Source organism: Panthera pardus, unplaced genomic scaffold, assembly GCF_024362965.1.
Source record: "Panthera pardus isolate Hobbes unplaced genomic scaffold, ASM2436296v1 HiC_scaffold_6, whole genome shotgun sequence".
NCBI lineage: Eukaryota > Metazoa > Chordata > Mammalia > Carnivora > Felidae > Panthera > Panthera pardus.
The window spans coordinates 94,417,987-94,435,331 of record NW_026526991.1 but is presented as its reverse complement, the minus strand read 5'-3'; the positions used below and the strand labels follow the sequence as shown (position 1 = coordinate 94,435,331).

Here is a 17,345-nt window from a genome sequence, read left to right as displayed (position 1 = left end):
GCACTCAAGTCCCATCTGCGCTTCATTCCAGACCATATCATGTCACAATTATTCCCAATCATGTTTCATTTGGCCAGCCAGCATGCACCTGACTGGGAGAAATTCCCCCAGTGAGAGTCAGAAGTGTGTGCAGCTGTCCAGGGTGATAGGGGAGACGCTCTGGGACCTAAGTGACAGGCTCAATCATATTATATGGATATTCTCCAAGAGAAGCAGTGTGACAGTGATGGGCTCAGAAGTCCATCCTAGCCAACCTAGCCAGCTAGCCAACCTAGCTCAGCTGCCTACTGGTTGTAAGACCTTGGACAGGCTATTTAAATTCTCTGTGCCTCAGTTTCCTCACCTATAAGTTGAATGTAATAATATCTTTATTATAGAGTTTTAGTAAATACTAAATGATATAATATATTCAAAGTACTTAGACTCTCAACAAGCTATTTAAAGAGTATCTAGAAGGCATTCAATAAACTGCGGATTAAAAATAAGCTTTTGTCATGGAATTACAATACATTTAGGCTTCAACTCATGCCTTTTTTTTTTTTTCTGAGTTAATGGTCTTTGCTCTTCTGTTCCCTTGCCCCCAGAAAAGAGGTTAAGTGTCCCTCCTCTCCATTCAGAAAGCCTCATAGTTGAAGGGAACTTGGAAGTCTCTATCCTGATTTGCTTGGTCCTGGCCTCTTACTCTTACTGAGCAAACAGGATTAAGACAAAGGAAGTCAATCCAACAGGTAAAGCCCGAGTTGCCATTACGCTGAGAGTTACTGTCATCCTGCCAGAAAAAAAAAAAAATGTCCCAAGAGACTCCTAAGGCATTAGAAATAACACCCTGTTAAGGGCTTATGGTGGAGGTCAGCCTGGCTCTGACCTGTCCTATCTCTGCCTATCCAGGCCATTCTGGGTCTTCTTCAGTTGGGGTTGCTCACTTGTCTCTGAGGTCCCCTCTAGAGGGGACTTTTCAAAGGCTGGACAATTCTAGAGAGAAGGCAGCTCTGGGTATTGCCTTAATCACCCTGAGACAACGATGGAATCAAAGGGATGAACTGGGGTGAATTACAGAAACGTATCCCTTTGGCTCTGTCTAATGAGAGCTCTATCTTCTGATGGGATGACCAACTTTATGGGATCTTAAGAATGTAATATTATCTTTGATGTTTTACCATCCCCCCTGGAGGTGGGGTGAGGGGAACTGAAGCCCTTAAGTTCTCCCAGGAGACTCTTGGATTTGATCAACAATGACCTCATAATAGCTGGTAAATCTGGTTAATTGGATTAGTGTCCTCCATTTAATTGCAGTGGCCACATTACCTTCCTGTTCAAACACAGCCACATCGTTCACCTCTGGCTATTAGTTTCTTGTCTGTACTGATGACTTCGGGACACAGACTCCACTGTGGTGAGCATGATGTCTGCATCAGCACAAGCAATTCTCAAATAAACCCCACCATAATTCCGGGAATGCCTTTTATGTCTTCTGACAGAAAAGAGGAAATGGCACATGAAAAAAAAGTCAAAAAGATTCTTAAGGGGAACATTTACTATTTTAAGATCTGAGTAGCAGGAAGATATTTTATGATAAAGTTAGGCAGTCCTCCTATCATGGGGACACTTGAAAAATTCTCATTAGGCACTTGTTCCAGAGATTGGCTTGAATGCATGGAAGAAAATCTGCTGGGGCAGAGATGTCGCTGCAGTGTCAAGGGGCCAGCCCCTGAAGACTTCTGGAAGTCTCTATCCTTTTTTGGCCATCTGGTCTTAAGTTGGTGAAGGATACAGAAGGGTGTCCTTAGAAGCATGGCTCGGGGAGGCTCTTGTGACACAACTGGCTGCCTCCAATTTTCCCCCAGAGATATTCAAATGGCTCTGGATGGCACTGATTTTACCCTGCATCTGCAAGAGCCCTCTTCTTCTCCAACCTCCACACTTCCATTTAGGGCAGTAGATGGCAGGCTGCTTAGACTTGGATTTCCCATCCTTTGCACGCACACACCCTCAGTTCCTTTGTTCTTTGTCTTATTTTTCTCCCAGTGTGTGTTCATTAATGTAGCTCCTTCCTTTTACCCTCATTGTCTCTTTACTTCTCTACTGGATTCTTTATGCTCCAGTTGTCAGCATTTTCTGGCCTCTTCCTCTCATCCTTATCCTCCAACCCACCCTTTCCTCTCTCAAGCTTGCCTTTTCCTCTGTTTTCTACCCATTGTTTTATTCTTTGTTCTTTCTCCCTTGCTATCGTCCTACTGTCTCCATTCTGTTGCCTTTTTTCTTCTCTACGAAGCATTCTCTGAACACGTTTTAAGACAGATGTTAGTGCTCTGATAAATACCAGAACTTGACACAGATATATTTTACCGAGAAACCCTTACCCTCCCCATCCATCTTTAGGCACCATGGCAGCTCACAAGCCCATGTCCCATGTTGTAATTCTCCAGGCATATATTTAATGTGTGACTTTACTCCAGACTAAGATTGGTTTTTCACTTTTCTGAAGTGAATCTATTAATTTTTGAAAGTTTATTTATTTATTTTGGGGGGGGAGAGAGACAGAGAGAGAGAGTGCAAGCAGGGGAGGGGCAGAGAGAGAAGGAAGGAGAGAGAATACCAAGCAGGCTCCCTGCTGTCAGCGCAGAGCCCGATATGGGGCTCGAACTCATGAACCGTGAGATCATGACCTGAGCCGAAATCAGAGTCGGTCACTTAACTGACTGAGCCACCCAGGCATTCCTGAAGTGAATCTATTATTATAGATGAAGAAGCTAGAGTTTGGTGTTATACAAGATACTTAACAATCAGTTTGAAAAGAGTGCTCCTTCAGGTAGCTGGGTTGAGGCTTGGAGGCCAGAGTGTCTGGAACGTTCTCCTTGACCCCCTAAGACAGTTTAGATGCTCCACCTGCATGCCATTGTGCTGTGTGTTCTTCCCCTTGCATAGGCCCCACCACCTGCTTGCGCACTTGGCTCTCTCCCCCATCGATGGTGGGTGCTCAGTGCATGAAGTCCACAGAATACCAGGAGGTCTAGTGACAGCCTTTCGCCTAGGCAGTTTCTTTGCCACCTCACTTGTGGAGTGGTGGGATTTCTGTGAGTGGCCACACTGGGAACTCTCCTTGGTCTGTGAAACCAGAGGACATTTCATTTTGAATAGGTATCCCAATTCATGGTTCAGCATTTCCTTCCGACAAACACTTCCAGGCCTGTGCTAGGAAATTTAGGTTATTAAAAATATCAAAATAAATGAGCATGCTTCCTGTCCTTAAGGAACCAACAGTCTTGTGGTAGGTCCTTCCCCAGTCTTGAGTTGAATTTTTCCCAAATCTCCGATTTTGGCTATCTGTACAGTTGTCTGAAATAGGGAGCCTCCTCAGCTCTGTCCTGCTGACCCCATTGGCTGTGAGCTTGACATCTGCTGGTGTGGCCCATGGGGCCTAAACAATAGACTCACTTCTGTTGGAATTTTCCAGTGTACGATTAACCCATGTAAAGTACAAATGCATTTTCCTAACCAGGACTAGTTTAGACTATGTTATCAGGTGCATTGTGTATTTTCTGGAGATTATCATCCCCACATCATTTTTATTTGCAAATAGGTCCAGCGATTGTTTTCTTTTCTTTTTTTTTTCCCCCAGAATCATTTCCAGAATTGGGAACAGGCTTAAAAAGCACTTGGTTGTAAAGTTACATTTAGTTCACAAAAATGTCATGGAGCTCTGTTATGGTTACCAGAGCCACTCTACGTAAGAGCTGGTCCAATTTAAGGGAATCAAAAACTCACTTACCCCACAGGAGGGACCTTCTGGGCATGACAAATAAGTTTATCATGTTGAGTGTGGAGACGGTTCACAAATTTCTACCTATGCCCAAACCTATCAAATTGTGCACCTTAAATATAAATGGTTTAGTGTATGTCAACTATATGTCAATAAAACTGTTTAAAAAAACTCACTGGGCCCCAAATCTCTCCCTTTCCTCAATCTGAAATTCATCATTTTGTTTTCTGTCACTGTCTTTGACTTCATCTATGAGACAGTCATTTGGTTCTACCAGATTTCATGACGCAAACACAGGTAGGAAGGTAAGAATACAGCCCACAGGTTCTCACACTGTTGCATCAGTAAATCTTGTTCCTTACTTCTTAACAACTGGGGTTCAGAGCTCCAAGTGGACAGAACTGAAATTCAGATGAGTCAGGCGAAGAAGGAAAAGCAGTTCTGGAGCCTGGGGAAATTTGGAGGAAGAAAGGACATGATAAAGTGACTCTGGTAACCAACCAGATTCTGAGGACTGGGACCCAGGAGAGAAAAGCATTAATTTCTGTGAATCTGTGTCAAAGGTCAACCTTATTAGTGATCTGCTCTCTTCTCCTTCTTCTATTATTAGTGTGAATGGTGGGGCTGCTGGAGGCTTTGAAGTCGTGCAAACATGGGTGTGACTACTCAGTCCACCACTGATTAGATGCTGAAGCTTTGGCAAGTTTTTCAACGGACCTTAACTTCAATTTCCTAGTGTGTAAAAGGGTATAGAATATTTATCTCAATAGGTGTTGTGAGGCCCATACAGGATAATACGAATGGCAAGTTTCGCCTGTCTTGCATGTAGTAGCATCTATGTTTCTCCCCATTTCCTTCTAAACTTTTCTTGCTTTGAAAAACATTTTCCTTATTTATTTTGAAGATCCATCAAACCCATTAAAAATGTGTGTATGTATGTCTTTTTTTCTAATTACAGAAGAAATCCTTTCTCATGGGTTTGAAAGAATGCAGGATAGAAAAATCAATGGGGAAAAAAATTCCCCTTCCCTTTGAGTTTTTAAGAGAAAAAAAAATCCCAAAATATAAAAATTCACTGTTACCCTTACAGAGCTCTGTTAAGGGCAAGTAGCTGTGGAGTAGACAGGACATGGGACATTGTGTCACATGAGTTTGGTTCACTGCCTTCTTACCTTTGGCCAGCTTTTGATTCTAGAAATCCAGGCCGATACTTATTTTCAGAGATACCATTGTCTCATTTGAAACCAAAGGTAAAAGAAAATTTGGCATACTTTTATATTGCAAAGTTCCACAATCCTTGCTCAGCGTTGAGAGGAGAGGGTGGATATACCACGTGACCCGAAGCAGACCTCACAGTTCCGTTCTTTCTTTTATACGAAGGCCAAACCCAGTGCATCCAATCTTACTCTTGACTTGCTGTTTCTTCCAACCTCCAAGAACAACATAAGTAGCCTCTGAGTTATTGCTGGCCCTTCTGCTTCCCCTCCAGCTCCAGCTCAATCACTAAACCATGCCTGGTCTCTCTACAGTGCACAATCTGCCCCATCATTACTGCTGCCTCTCCAGCCATCACACCACCCTCTACACACGTAGCCTCTTTTCTCCCTTGCCAACTACTCTACCTCTAGAGTCAACCAACCACTGCTTTAAATTTAGAGTCATGCTCTCAAGAGCTAGAAGAAACCTCGGGGGTCATCTCATCACCTCTCCTCCCACACGGCTTCAATGCCTAGTTGAAGGCTACAGAGCTGGGTGTGCTGCATCTTATATCCTGATGCCCAGGTATGCGTGGCCTAGAATATGCTGGGAGGTTGGGCCAACACGGAGCAAGGAATCAACTGCTGTGTGGTGCAGGCTGGAATCAGCTGGTATCATCATTTTAAAGCAAGGGAAGGTTCAGGAGCCCTTTAATTTTGGGATTTTGTGTATCACCAGGAAAAAAGTCTCTTCTCTACACAGTTTATCTACTTGTGTCTCTCTTAAGCTCACTCCATTAAGGGGACTGATTAAATCCTCTCGGGGTAGTGATCAGAGTCCTCACAGCCTAGGCCAATTCCATGGTGTCCCTGTCCCCAGACACACGTAGCTGACTTTGTAGCTGCACAGAAGCACTTCCCTCTCCACACCTCATGCCTTTGCTCACACTGGTCCCTCTGACTAGAATGTTCTTCCTACTTTTTTCACCTGGAAAATGGCCAGTCCAACCCCTCTTCTGTGACACCTTGACTCCCTCTGTGGTCTCCTTGCCTCTTATCATAATCTTCTTATAACCCTGACAATGGTAATGATAAGGACAACAATGGCAATAAATATCGAGTATGGATTGAGGGCAGGGCAGTATGCTAATACATACTCATTATTTTAATCATCAGAAACAACTTAGAAGTAAGGAAATTGAATCTTAAAGAGGTTAGTCATTTACCCAGGGTTACAGCTAGGAAATGCTGACCTGGGGCTCAGACTTAAGTTTGACAGTTTGACTCCTGAGCCCAAACTGTAGTTATGACATCATTTACCATATTGTCTTTTTTAAAAAAGTTTACTTATTTATTTTGAGAGAGAGAGACAGAGAGAGAGAGAGAGTGCAAGCAGGGGAGGAGGAGAGAGAGAGAGGGAGAGAGAGAATTCCAAGCAAGCTCCATACTCTCAGGGCAAGCCCAGTGCAAGGGTGGGGCCAATGTGGGGCTTGAACTCAGGAACCATCATGACCTGAGCCAAAATCAAGAGTCCTAGAGTCCAACGCTTAACCTACCTAGCCACCCAGGCGTCCCACTTACCGTGTTGTCTTAATTATCTGTGAGCAAGTGTTGCTTCTTGAGGACAGGGGCCATGGGCACATCCTCAGTGCCTAAAACAGTACCTGGCATATACTACGTGTTGACTAAATGCTTGTTGAATAAATGAATAGAGAAATGGATTCCAATGGAGGCCTCCCGTCGTCCAATAGTCCTTGAATCAAACCCAGTGACTCGGGTGGAGGCAGGTTTGTCCGTGCCCAAGAGCAGATGCAGGCAGATGGAGCTGCTGGGCTGTGGTCTCCCTGCTGTCCTGCACTGAGCGGTGCTCTCTCCATACCCCTGTCCTCCTCCTCTGAAGAAGCCCGTGTTCTAAGAAATAGCCAAGTGTGGCCACGAGCCTTCCAGCAGGAAACACCTGGATGGTCAAAGGCTTTTGCAAAGCTCTGTTTCCACAATTACCCTTTATCTCCCTCTCCCTCTTAGATTTAATGCAAGCCAACTGGTATTTCTTTTTAAACAGCCGAGAACACCAGATGGAAGGGTAGGGGGAGGTGGGGGCACAGTGAAAGGCAGGAAGGGGACACGCAGGGGCTGTGGATGAGGGGGGAACTTTCGGAAATAGGGGATGTAGGGAAAATGCCAGACAGGTCCATGGAGGTAGGAAAGGGGAAAAGAGCTGTAAAAGCGAGCAGCTACCATATGTGTGCATGCACATACACACAGAGCTTTCAACACACAATTCAAATAGAGGAAGAAACGTTCTGGTTTCCGTAGCAACAAGGCCTATTGGTGCCTCAGCCAGAAAAACTTATTGGAAAAAAAGGCATTTGCCTGTTAAAGAGCCTGATGAATTGGGAGATAATTATACAGCATTCCGCCACCACTAAAGACATACAAATACACTCCAGCAAATTTTTTAAAGAGCACGGATTGTCACAAATCCCATGAAGGCAGGGGATGGGAGTGAGAGGCAGCCAGCAAGGAGAAAAGGCTACTGGAATGATTTTAGGTGAACACCCCAGGGACGCAGGCACTTGCGAGGGTCAAATTAGAACCAGCTTGTGCGTCAGTCATCAGAGATCTAGTGTGAGGCAAAGGCTTGATGTTATTTGTATCCCATCCTAAGGGGTCAGTACATTGAGTTCTCTTATTCCTTGTCCCTTCAGGAAGTGGGTGGGTGGATCAGTAAAATCTAAACTATTAGATTCAGTATGACAGTTTGTTGACCAGAGTGGTGGGATCCGTGTTTATTAGGGCCCTGTTACTGCAACAGAATGAGCCGCATGAATCTCATAGTACATCTGGTCCCTCAGATGCGGTGGGACAGAAGACGAGATCCTTTCAAATTGAGTAGGGTGATATAGGATCTCGATCAGGGTAGGAGGAAAGGAAATGCATCATTATTTTGTACTCATGGCACAGGACACAGTGCGGGGCATACAACAATTGCTAAATATAATACTTAGTGTATGCAGGAAAGACTGAATGGATAAATGGATGGATGGATGTTATGTAAGTGAACTGATGAGTGAACAGATAAGGAATCATGAGTACCTATGTACCTTTCTTCTTTCCTCTTGCTCATGCGTAGGAATTTATCTGCAACTTCGTTTTGTCCTCCAGAAGATGGCACGGAGCAGGCACACTCTCAGACGTGGAGTCTTTGGAAGTGAGTCATGTCCCGAGACAAGCCCAATGTCATGGGGCTGGAGATGGCCCAGCATCTTCAGGACTATAAGAAGTTGGATAGTGAAATAGAAGAGGAAGTGGTTCTTCCTCACTGAAGATGGTATGCCCTATGACGTACCCTTCTAGTGATACATCCTGATTAGAAAGAAGAGCTTGCCCACCACCATCAAAGACCAAGATACTTTCTGTAGTTCTTGGGCCCTCAACTTTTTGTTGTTGTTGTTTATTTGGGGGTTTTTGTTGTTGTTGGGTTTTGTTTGTTTGTTTGTTTGTTTTGCAGAGAGAGAGTTGGCAGGGGGAGGAGCAGAGGGAGAGATACAGAGAATCTTAAGCAGGTTCCACCCCCAGTGCAGAGCCCGATGCAGGGCTCGATCCCATGACCCTGGGATCATGACCTGAACTCAGATTAAGAGTCAGATGCTCAACCCACTGAGCCACCCAGGCACCCCTTGGGCCCTCAACTTGGATCTGAATCAGCTTTCATTCTCTGATTTCCTACAGTGCTAGTGGGCTCCTCATTTGATCCTTCACACGTGCCATTTATAATCATGATTTATTACTTAGTTTTTCCTATGTGTACATCACACCTTTCCAACTAGACTATGCTCCTTAGGAGCAGGGGCCCCTTAGAGAACCTCTTCATCATGCCAGCCCCTGGTGGAGAACACTGCATATCAGACCATTGAATGTTTGCAATGCTAACACCGTGGAGAAGGACATTGATGCACAGCCTTTAAGAACTGGCGGAAAGCATCAGGCTCCAACCCAAGCTAAGAGCAGCTCCATGCCAAGAAGCTCTTTGCACACCAACACACCTACACCCACACCTACCATTTTGCGGGTGCTGCCTGGTCTGCTCGCATGTTCGGGCATGGGCTGTGTGAACTGATGGGAAAGAAAGGGAAGGACTCAGGGAAAGTGAGCAAGGATTCATCCCTTTTTCACAGGCGCTTGGCCTATTCTTGAACTGCATGTATCATAGTCATGTCCCAAAGAAGTCCTGCTCAGGAAGAGAATGCAGTAGCAGCATCAGGCAGTTCCTCTGTCCTGGAGAGAGAGGCGAGGACAAGAGCGCCTCAGGCACTACTGCCTCTTTATGGTCACAACCCTGGAGGTGCATTTTGCTTATACTCTGTCTTCTAGGCAAGAAAGAATAGAGGTTCAGAGAGGTCGAGCAAGTGCTCAAGGTCACGCACTGTGTGACATACACTGGATTTACATTGTGTCTCAAGTGTTCAGGCTCTTAACTCCTATCTTATATTGGCTCTTGTGACTCAGGCTCACTGAAGGCACTGGAGGAAGCCCAAGTATGTTTCATTTCCCTGAATAGATAGGTGCCTCTTCTAGATAGGCAGCCGGTTTGGGAGTATGAAAGAGGAAATCGGATCAGAGCCCGCTGCTAGTTAAAATGAAGATGGAGGAAGCAGAGTTCAAAGCAGGGAAAAACTTATAAGTCTTATTTTGTGTAAGCATCATATTAAACAGATTCCGTTCCAACTATAAACAGATTTTTACATTTCCACCTTCTCCCCTCCAGCAGCCCCCACCATCCCTGACAGATTGTTCCCTTCCTTCTTGTTTAGATTATAAGTAAGCAAAATTGGCTTTCCTTCCTTTCTCCACCCCCTGGCCCTGCACCATCTGGGGGTGCATATTTCTTACCCCAGTTTCTTTTAAAATCCTCCCTTTGCTTTCTGTCCAGCGGCCCGTTCCCTTTTGAAGCTCTGCGGAGAGTTTCTCCGCCGGCCGCCAGGGGTCGCAGTCGAGCAGTCGGAGCCGCCTCTCCGCAGGGGCGCAGGGACCGCTTGCCGGGAATCGCGAGCCCATCTCCTGTATATATCAGCGCACCGCATTAATCAGGCCGCAGCTCTGCAGTGCTTTGCGAGGGGAGTGAGAGACCGGGGTTGGGAACGAGATCGGGCTTTTTCAGGCAACTGGAGACCGGCCGCCTCAACTCTCCTGCCCCAGGCTCAGAGCAAACAGTGCTCAATCAAGTGGAGCAGGAGGGGGGGTGGGGGCGTGGGCAGCCACTCGCCCTGGCCCAGGGTCGTGTTGGTTTTTCAGAATACCTTCTGAAAAGGAGAGGAGGAGGTGGTGTTACAGCGGCAGATCTTGATGCAAGGAGAGAGGACATGCCTCCCACCCCTGTCCTCTTGCCTCCCCTACCCTGTCAGCAGCCCAGGCCCCCAGAAGCAAAGCGCTGCTCTCCTCCTGCACGCACGTGGACGCTCCGGCTCACCAGTGATTTCTCCGTCACCTCAGAGAGACTTGGCCCAGCCTCTCATGGTCTCTGCATGTGCCTGGAAAGCAAGGCCTCTGCCAGAATTTTATCAGATGGCATGCAGAGGAGGGGAGGGGAGCACGTGCTTCCTTTAGCATGAATTTTTCAACATTACATTTTCATTTCTCTGCCCTATTTCTCTCAATTCCTCCCACTGCTCTTTTCAGAGCTGGAGCTGCTTCTTAGGATTTGGTGCAATTACTGGGCATCTAAGATGGAGGCACGGGGGGAAGAAAGGAAGCGAGGAACCCAAGGACAGGGGGAAGGGATGTGCCAGCCCAGGATGCCTGCAGTAAGTCAGTGAGCAGAAGCCAGGGGCTGGCTGGGGCTTTTGCAGCTCTTGGGAAGCACTGTTGAGCAGTTTTATTTAAGCCAGTGTGTGTGTTGGAGGGGGGCGGGCGGGTTGGTGGTGGTGAACCAACAGGAGTCCAGGAGGCACCTTTCCTCTTTCCCAGCAGGGGTCCACTTTCCTTCCTCTTTTCTCCTTCCTGCCCCTCCCGTGCCTCTCTCCTTCCCTTTGTTCCTTCCTTGAAGACAGATGCAAGCACACATAGAGACAAATACACATGTGTAAATATTTGCTTATGATACAAGACAGACTTCGATCTATTATAATAAGTTTTAAAGGAATAAGTTTTAAAGGAACAAGTTTCTTGACATCAGTGGGGTTTGGGTTGGATCTTCAGAAATGGGTAGGAATTCCGCAAGAGGGAGGAAGGCATGCCAGGCAGAAAAAAAAAAAAAAAAAAAAAAGAGCTTGAACAAAGACCTAAACGCGAGAGATTTCGTAGCATTCGAGGAGAGCTGTTGCCGCAGTGGTTCTGCAAAGATGGGGGGGAAGGGATGCGTGGTGTCAGCGTGCAGAGTAGGTTGGATCAGGGATGGGGAATTCTGCGCGCCTAGATGAGGAGGTAGAGGGTTGTGTAAAACAAGCCCATTGAAGCTTCCCACGGCACAGTAGATTTGTGGTCTGCGGGATCCCTCTGAAGGGTGGATAGATAAAGGGTTGGGGTGGTGGGGGAGGGGGTGCTGGGCAAGGGAGATCAGTTTGGAGAGCACTGGGACGGTAGACTACGATGGCGTGAACTAGGGCTGCTGCACTGGTAGTGGAAAGAACGTAGAAACCACACGGAAGGACTTCATGCTTGCTTCTCGACAGCCTCCTGCCCCCGTTTCTTCCCCCTCTCTCCCTCTCTCCATCATGGTTGGCGATCTCCCACCGCTTTTCATTGACAAATGGAAACTATTGACAGAGAGCTCTCTCTCCTCCCAACCGTTAGGTCTACACATGCACCTGTGTCTGTTATCGTTGGATCCATCCTTCCTCCTCCTGGGATGTAAAAAGTCCCCCTTACCAAAGGCCAGCGCCTCCCCTCTGCTCTTCTGAAGGGTGTTTCTCCTTCGTTACTCCTTCTCTCTCCTGTACCATCCTTCTCCCCCTCTTTCATATTCATTCCCATCAGCACACAGATGTGCTCTATTATTCCCCCTCTTTAAAAAAAACTTTTTAATGTTTATTTATTTTTGAGACAGAGAGAGAGAGAGAGAAAACATGAGTGGGAGAGGGGCAGAGAGAGAGGGAGACACAGAATCTGAAGCAGCCTCCAGGCTCCGAGCTGTCAGCACAGAGCCCCACGCGGGGCTTGAACTCACTAACCGTGAGATCATGACCTGAGCCAAAGTCAGGCGCTCAACCGACTGAGCCACCCAGGCACCCCTATTATTCCCCATCTTCACAAAAGCTTCAATTGATGCTATATTCCTCTCTACCTATAGCCTTATTTATCGTAAAACTTCTCCAAAGCATTGTCTACGCATGCTGGGTCCATTTCTTCACCTACAACTACAGATCAGTGCTCAGTTTGCTCCAATCTGGCCCACAACCTTGCTTTGCCAAAATTACTCTTTAATTTTTATTATCCTACACCCGGCGGGTGGGTTTCTGGCCTTATCTTGGTCTTTTAGTAACATCCGGCATATTTCACTCTTCCCTTCTTCACAAAACACCCTTCTTTCTTCGTTTTATAACATTCATACTCTCCTGGATGTTTTTTTTCTATATCACTAGTCTCTGCTTCTCATGCAAATTTGCTGGCTCATCCTTTTATTTATTTATTTATTTATTTATTTATTTATTTATTTTAGAGGGAGAGGGAGAAAGAGACAGAGACAGAAAAGGGCAGAGGGAGAGAGGGGGAGAGACTATCAAGCAGCCTCCATGCCCAGCATGGAGCACAACGTGGGGCTTGATCTCAGTACCGTGAGATCATGACCTGAGCCAAAATCAAGAGCCAGATGTTTAACCGACTTAGCCACCCAGGCACCCCTGCTGGCTCATCCTTTTAGACAGGACTTCCAAGTGATGAAGAACCTGGTTATGGGCCCTCTTCTTCTTTTCCCTTCCCTTCCTTTCTCTCTCTTCCTATCTCATTGATTGTGTTCCCTTCATCTGTGTACTCCCACGGCATAAACACATCTCTATAATGATGCCTTCTGAATGGATCTCCATTCCAGAGCTCTCCCCGTGGAGCTCCAGGTTGTTATATCTGTCAGTTTGACATCTCTACCAGGATATCTCATTGGCGTCCTAAATTTAGCATGTCTAAAACAAAACTCTTAATTCTCTGCTGTATCCACTGCCAGCTGGCTCCGTTCCTCCTTCTATGTCCCCAATCATGAAATGGCATTATCACCCACATAGCTGCTTACACTCGAAACCTTGAGTCATTCTTAATTCCTCCTTTTCTCTCATCTCCATATCCCATCTATCAGCAAGTCCTACCAGGTTTGTCTCCAACATATGTCTCGTATTGGTCCGTTTCTCACCATAGTCACTGCCACCCTATAGTTCAAGCTGCTACTACCTCTTACCTGGTCTAGTGCAAAAGCTTTGAACTTCCCTCCCTGCTCCACCTTTTGCCCCCTCTTCCTCATAATTCATTCTTCACGCATCCGTGAACTTTTAAAAGCATAATTCAGATCAGATCCCTGGCCTGCTTAAATGCTAACATTTGACTTCCCATCATACTTAGAATAAAATCCAAATAGCTTGAATGATCTCCAAGGCTCTTCGTGATCTGGCCTCTGGCCACCCCTTACCCTAATCAGTTATGGTTACTCCCTTCTCAATAAGGTCTATCACAAAGTTCTCATTTCTGGTATTTGGACATGTGAAGCTCTTTCTCTCCCTATAGCCTTGGTACCTGCTGACCCTTGAACCTGGGTTGTTTGCTCTTCCCATGGGGTCTTTTTATGAGAAGCTCCCTTCTCATCCTATAGAGATGCTTTTCCTGACCTGAAATTATCCACATCACCCTACTCATTTCCTTCACACCATTGAGCACACTTTGCAACATAATGCTTATTTATTGGTCTACTGTCTGTCTCCTAAGACTCAGAAACTGATATATCTTTCTCACCCTTACATTCTCCGCACCTAGCATTGCCCCTGGCTGTGAGTTAGTAGTTTTATCCGTAAGGTAGAAATGGATCTGGTTATCCCACATACAGAGCAAAAGAGGAGGGGGAGTTCTATTAAAGGTGAGAGGGAAATACTAGAAGAACACTAACCTCTGTCCCTGTGAGAGGGGACAAAGGAGAAAGTAGAGACTTGGGTGGGGGTAAAGGTGACTTCATGTTGAGGGAGAGAAGGCTGAAGGACTTTTCAGCTGTCAGATGAGCATGTAAGTCTATAGTTTGTTGAAGAAATGAAGGCTAGAAATATAGGTTTGGAAAATACCTATGCCAAAATGATCATAAAAGCCATGCATGTGGATGAGACTAATTGTAGGGGTCAGGTAGAGTGACAACAAGAAAGAGACAGGCACTAAACCTTAGCCTTAGGTAGTGCCTGTAATTAGGAACGAGAAGAAGGAGGAGCCTTGGAAGGAGACTGAGAGGCAGGACGGAAACCAGGAGAAGGAAGTATCACTGAAGCATAGGAAAGGCAAGATTTTAAAAAAAGAGAGTAAAATTTCAGTTCAGTTTGACAAATATTTATATTCTGTTTTCCTCTATGCTAAGCTCCATATTTTGCTATAGAACTACAAATATAAATTAACTCTCATGGCTTATGTGGGGGTTAGAGTCTCTTAGGGGAAAGAGATATGTCATAGAATATATGTAAATGAAAATATATACAAAAATATATATGTATTTTATAAAGTACAAAATAGCACTATGTACTTTATAAGTGTATACCCAGATGTAAAGATACATGTTGAATATATTAGAGCAGTTTCTCATGGGGGAGAGCTGAAGTGTAGAAGGGGCATAAAAAAGAATCAATACAAAAGTAAAACAAGAGAGGATCTCAACCATGCAAGAATGTTAGAGTTCCATGAGCAGAGGCTTCTGATCATTCAACCATCTGCACACCCCCTAGATTCTTGCAGTTTTTTTCTATAATATTGAAATACTTTTTTCATATTATAAAGTGCTAAATATTTATTATAAAATCTTTAAAAGGTAAGAAAGCAATTAAGAAACTCAGCATCACTTGATATCTCATTGCCCCGATATAACCTATGCTAATATTTTGTAACTAGGTACACATGCATATACGTGTATATATATTTTTGGTGCCTTTAGTTATTTAAAAATTGCTAGTAGTTTCTAATTCAAATCACCTAGGAACACATCCTCTTTGGGGAAGAACCGCTTGCATATCTCCATGTAGACACTGAATGTAAGAGAAGTATCTATCTGCCCATTGTTTCAGGAGAAAAGTATAATAGAATATGTTTTGGTTTCACTAGGGCCTAAAGCCTAGACACTGGGGGTGGTGGTGGTGGTGGTGATGAAATTAGGTAGTCAACTTCCACAATATCTTTTTGCTTCCATGGATTTACAAAGAGATCAAAGAGCCTTTTAGAAGAAGGGCAACAGCACTTTTTCCACTGAGGTCCATGTTCACATCCAGTATGTTGGTGGGGGCCCAGGTGGCAGGAAAAGGAGAAGGAAGAAAGGCATCTTCACACCCACAGAAGGCACTCAGGGAAGGCTGGAGCCACTCGCTACCCCTACTCCTTAGATTACGACCACGCGTTGGGGAAAGGTTGTGGGTGGCTGAACACTAAAAATATTGTGTCCCTAAAGAGCTCTAACATCAGAACTCAGGCCTGCTTAGCATGGTGTATGATGTGCATACAGCTGAGCTGAATTCTGGGGAAAGACTCGTCATCTCCCATCCAACCCTGAGCAGCTATATGCAACCTGAGAGTAGGTATAAATCTGGGTTCCTCCAGCACTTCCTGTGGTGAGCAGGGACTTGGGAATCGGGTGTTTCCTATAGTGTGCAGCACCCAACAAAGGATTCGTGGAACTCTTCCTGCAGCAAAAGTATTCAGTGGTGGTGACAACAGCTATCGCTGCAGTATTGGGCTTTTGGCACATTGACCGAACTTTCCATTTTCATTTGTCTCTTTCTTGGGCAAGGCAATAGTAACTGATTGCTTTGGCCTCAGTCGGAAACGACCTCACTTACCTCTGGGACTTCTGAAAGGTGTCATTTGGGGAGGAAGGATGAATTGTTCATGATTGATAGAAAGAGAGTTTAAAGTCATTTATTTGGCTTTTAAATGGAATGAAACTTGATATTGACCTCAAATGGGTAAAGCCAAATTACCCGCCCCCCCCAACACACACACACACACAAATGGCACTTCTCTGTACTGCTGGAACCACAGTGGAGAGCAAGACAGATAGTCTACTCTCTGCAGCCCAGAAGTTTATGTTTTAGTAGGAGAGTAGGGAGATGACAGATGCAGAGTAAGGAATTTGGCTTTGCCCAAGAGAGGTCTGGCCTTTGCTCCTGGAAAGTAACCCAACCTCTAAACTCTTGGAATTTCCTGAGTGATACAAGTGTCTTTGTTATTCATGGTAGGCCCCTCAGACCCTGCCTGATACTGTAGGCTAAGGGGTGGGTCTTGGTGGGCCCCTTGGGCTACAGGATATCAGCACCACCCCTGAGGGAGTAGAGAGGTGCAGACTGAGTTCTGCCACAGGGGCAATAATCCAATCAATTATGTCCGCATATTGAAGACCCAGCAAAAGCTCTGGACATTGAGGCTCGTGCAAAACTTTTTGGTTGGCTGTCCTCTACCTGTCATGTTTTATGCCACACTTTGTGTCTTGGAGGGGGCCACACTCTGTTTGACTCCTCAGGGAGAGGACAGTGAGAAGCTCCACCTCTGGACCCCACCCAGACTTGCCCCCCGCTTCCCGTCTTGTTGCAGGTTCTAATTTGTATCCCTTCCCTGTAATAAATGTGACTCTGAATATAATAGTCTTCTGTAAGCTCTGAGCGTTTCTAGCAAGTTATCAAAACAGAGGGAGATTTGGGGAAACCCCCGATGTTGCAGTTGGTGTCAGAAGTCTTGGGCAGACCTGGCATCTGGAAGACTGTGTCCTAAACCCTGCAGCTTGGTTAGCTTCAGGTACCGGACAAAACAATTACACAAAACAAACAAATACTCCAAATGTGGAAAAGTTACTTTCAGAAAGTGACAAGTTTCTGAAGAAGATGGAAAACATAGTGATGTAAAGGGAATGACAGGGTGTGGGTCTACGTGTACTGGGTTGTTGGGGTCTGGAGCTGAATCTTCAATGACAAGGCAAAGGCATTCAAAGATCTCAGGGCAGAACATTCCAGGCACAGCCAACTAGAGGCACAAATGGTTTGTGAGGTGGGAACAAGCCAGGTGTTTTCAAAAAAAAGGAAAGGGGTGCCTGGATGGCTCTGTCGGTTAAGCTCCAACTTGGCCCAGGTCATGATCTCAAGGATCATGAGTTTGAGCCCCGCATCTGGCTCTGTGCTGACAGCTCAGAGCCTGGAGCCTAGAGCCTGGACCCTGGAACCTGGAACCGGCATCCTGGA

General features: G+C 45.6%; 1 long non-coding RNA gene across 1 annotated transcript; it reads right to left on the bottom strand.

Moving 5' to 3' along the window:
- Positions 1 to 2,536: 2,536 nt before the first annotated feature.
- LOC109268589 (uncharacterized) lies at positions 2,537 to 10,193 on the bottom strand. The gene is made up of 3 exons (XR_002080700.2): positions 9,850 to 10,193; positions 4,123 to 4,208; positions 2,537 to 3,105 (listed from the first exon to the last, which is right to left on the bottom strand). It is a non-coding gene; the product is annotated as an uncharacterized LOC109268589 (long non-coding RNA).
- Positions 10,194 to 17,345: the final 7,152 nt, after the last annotated feature.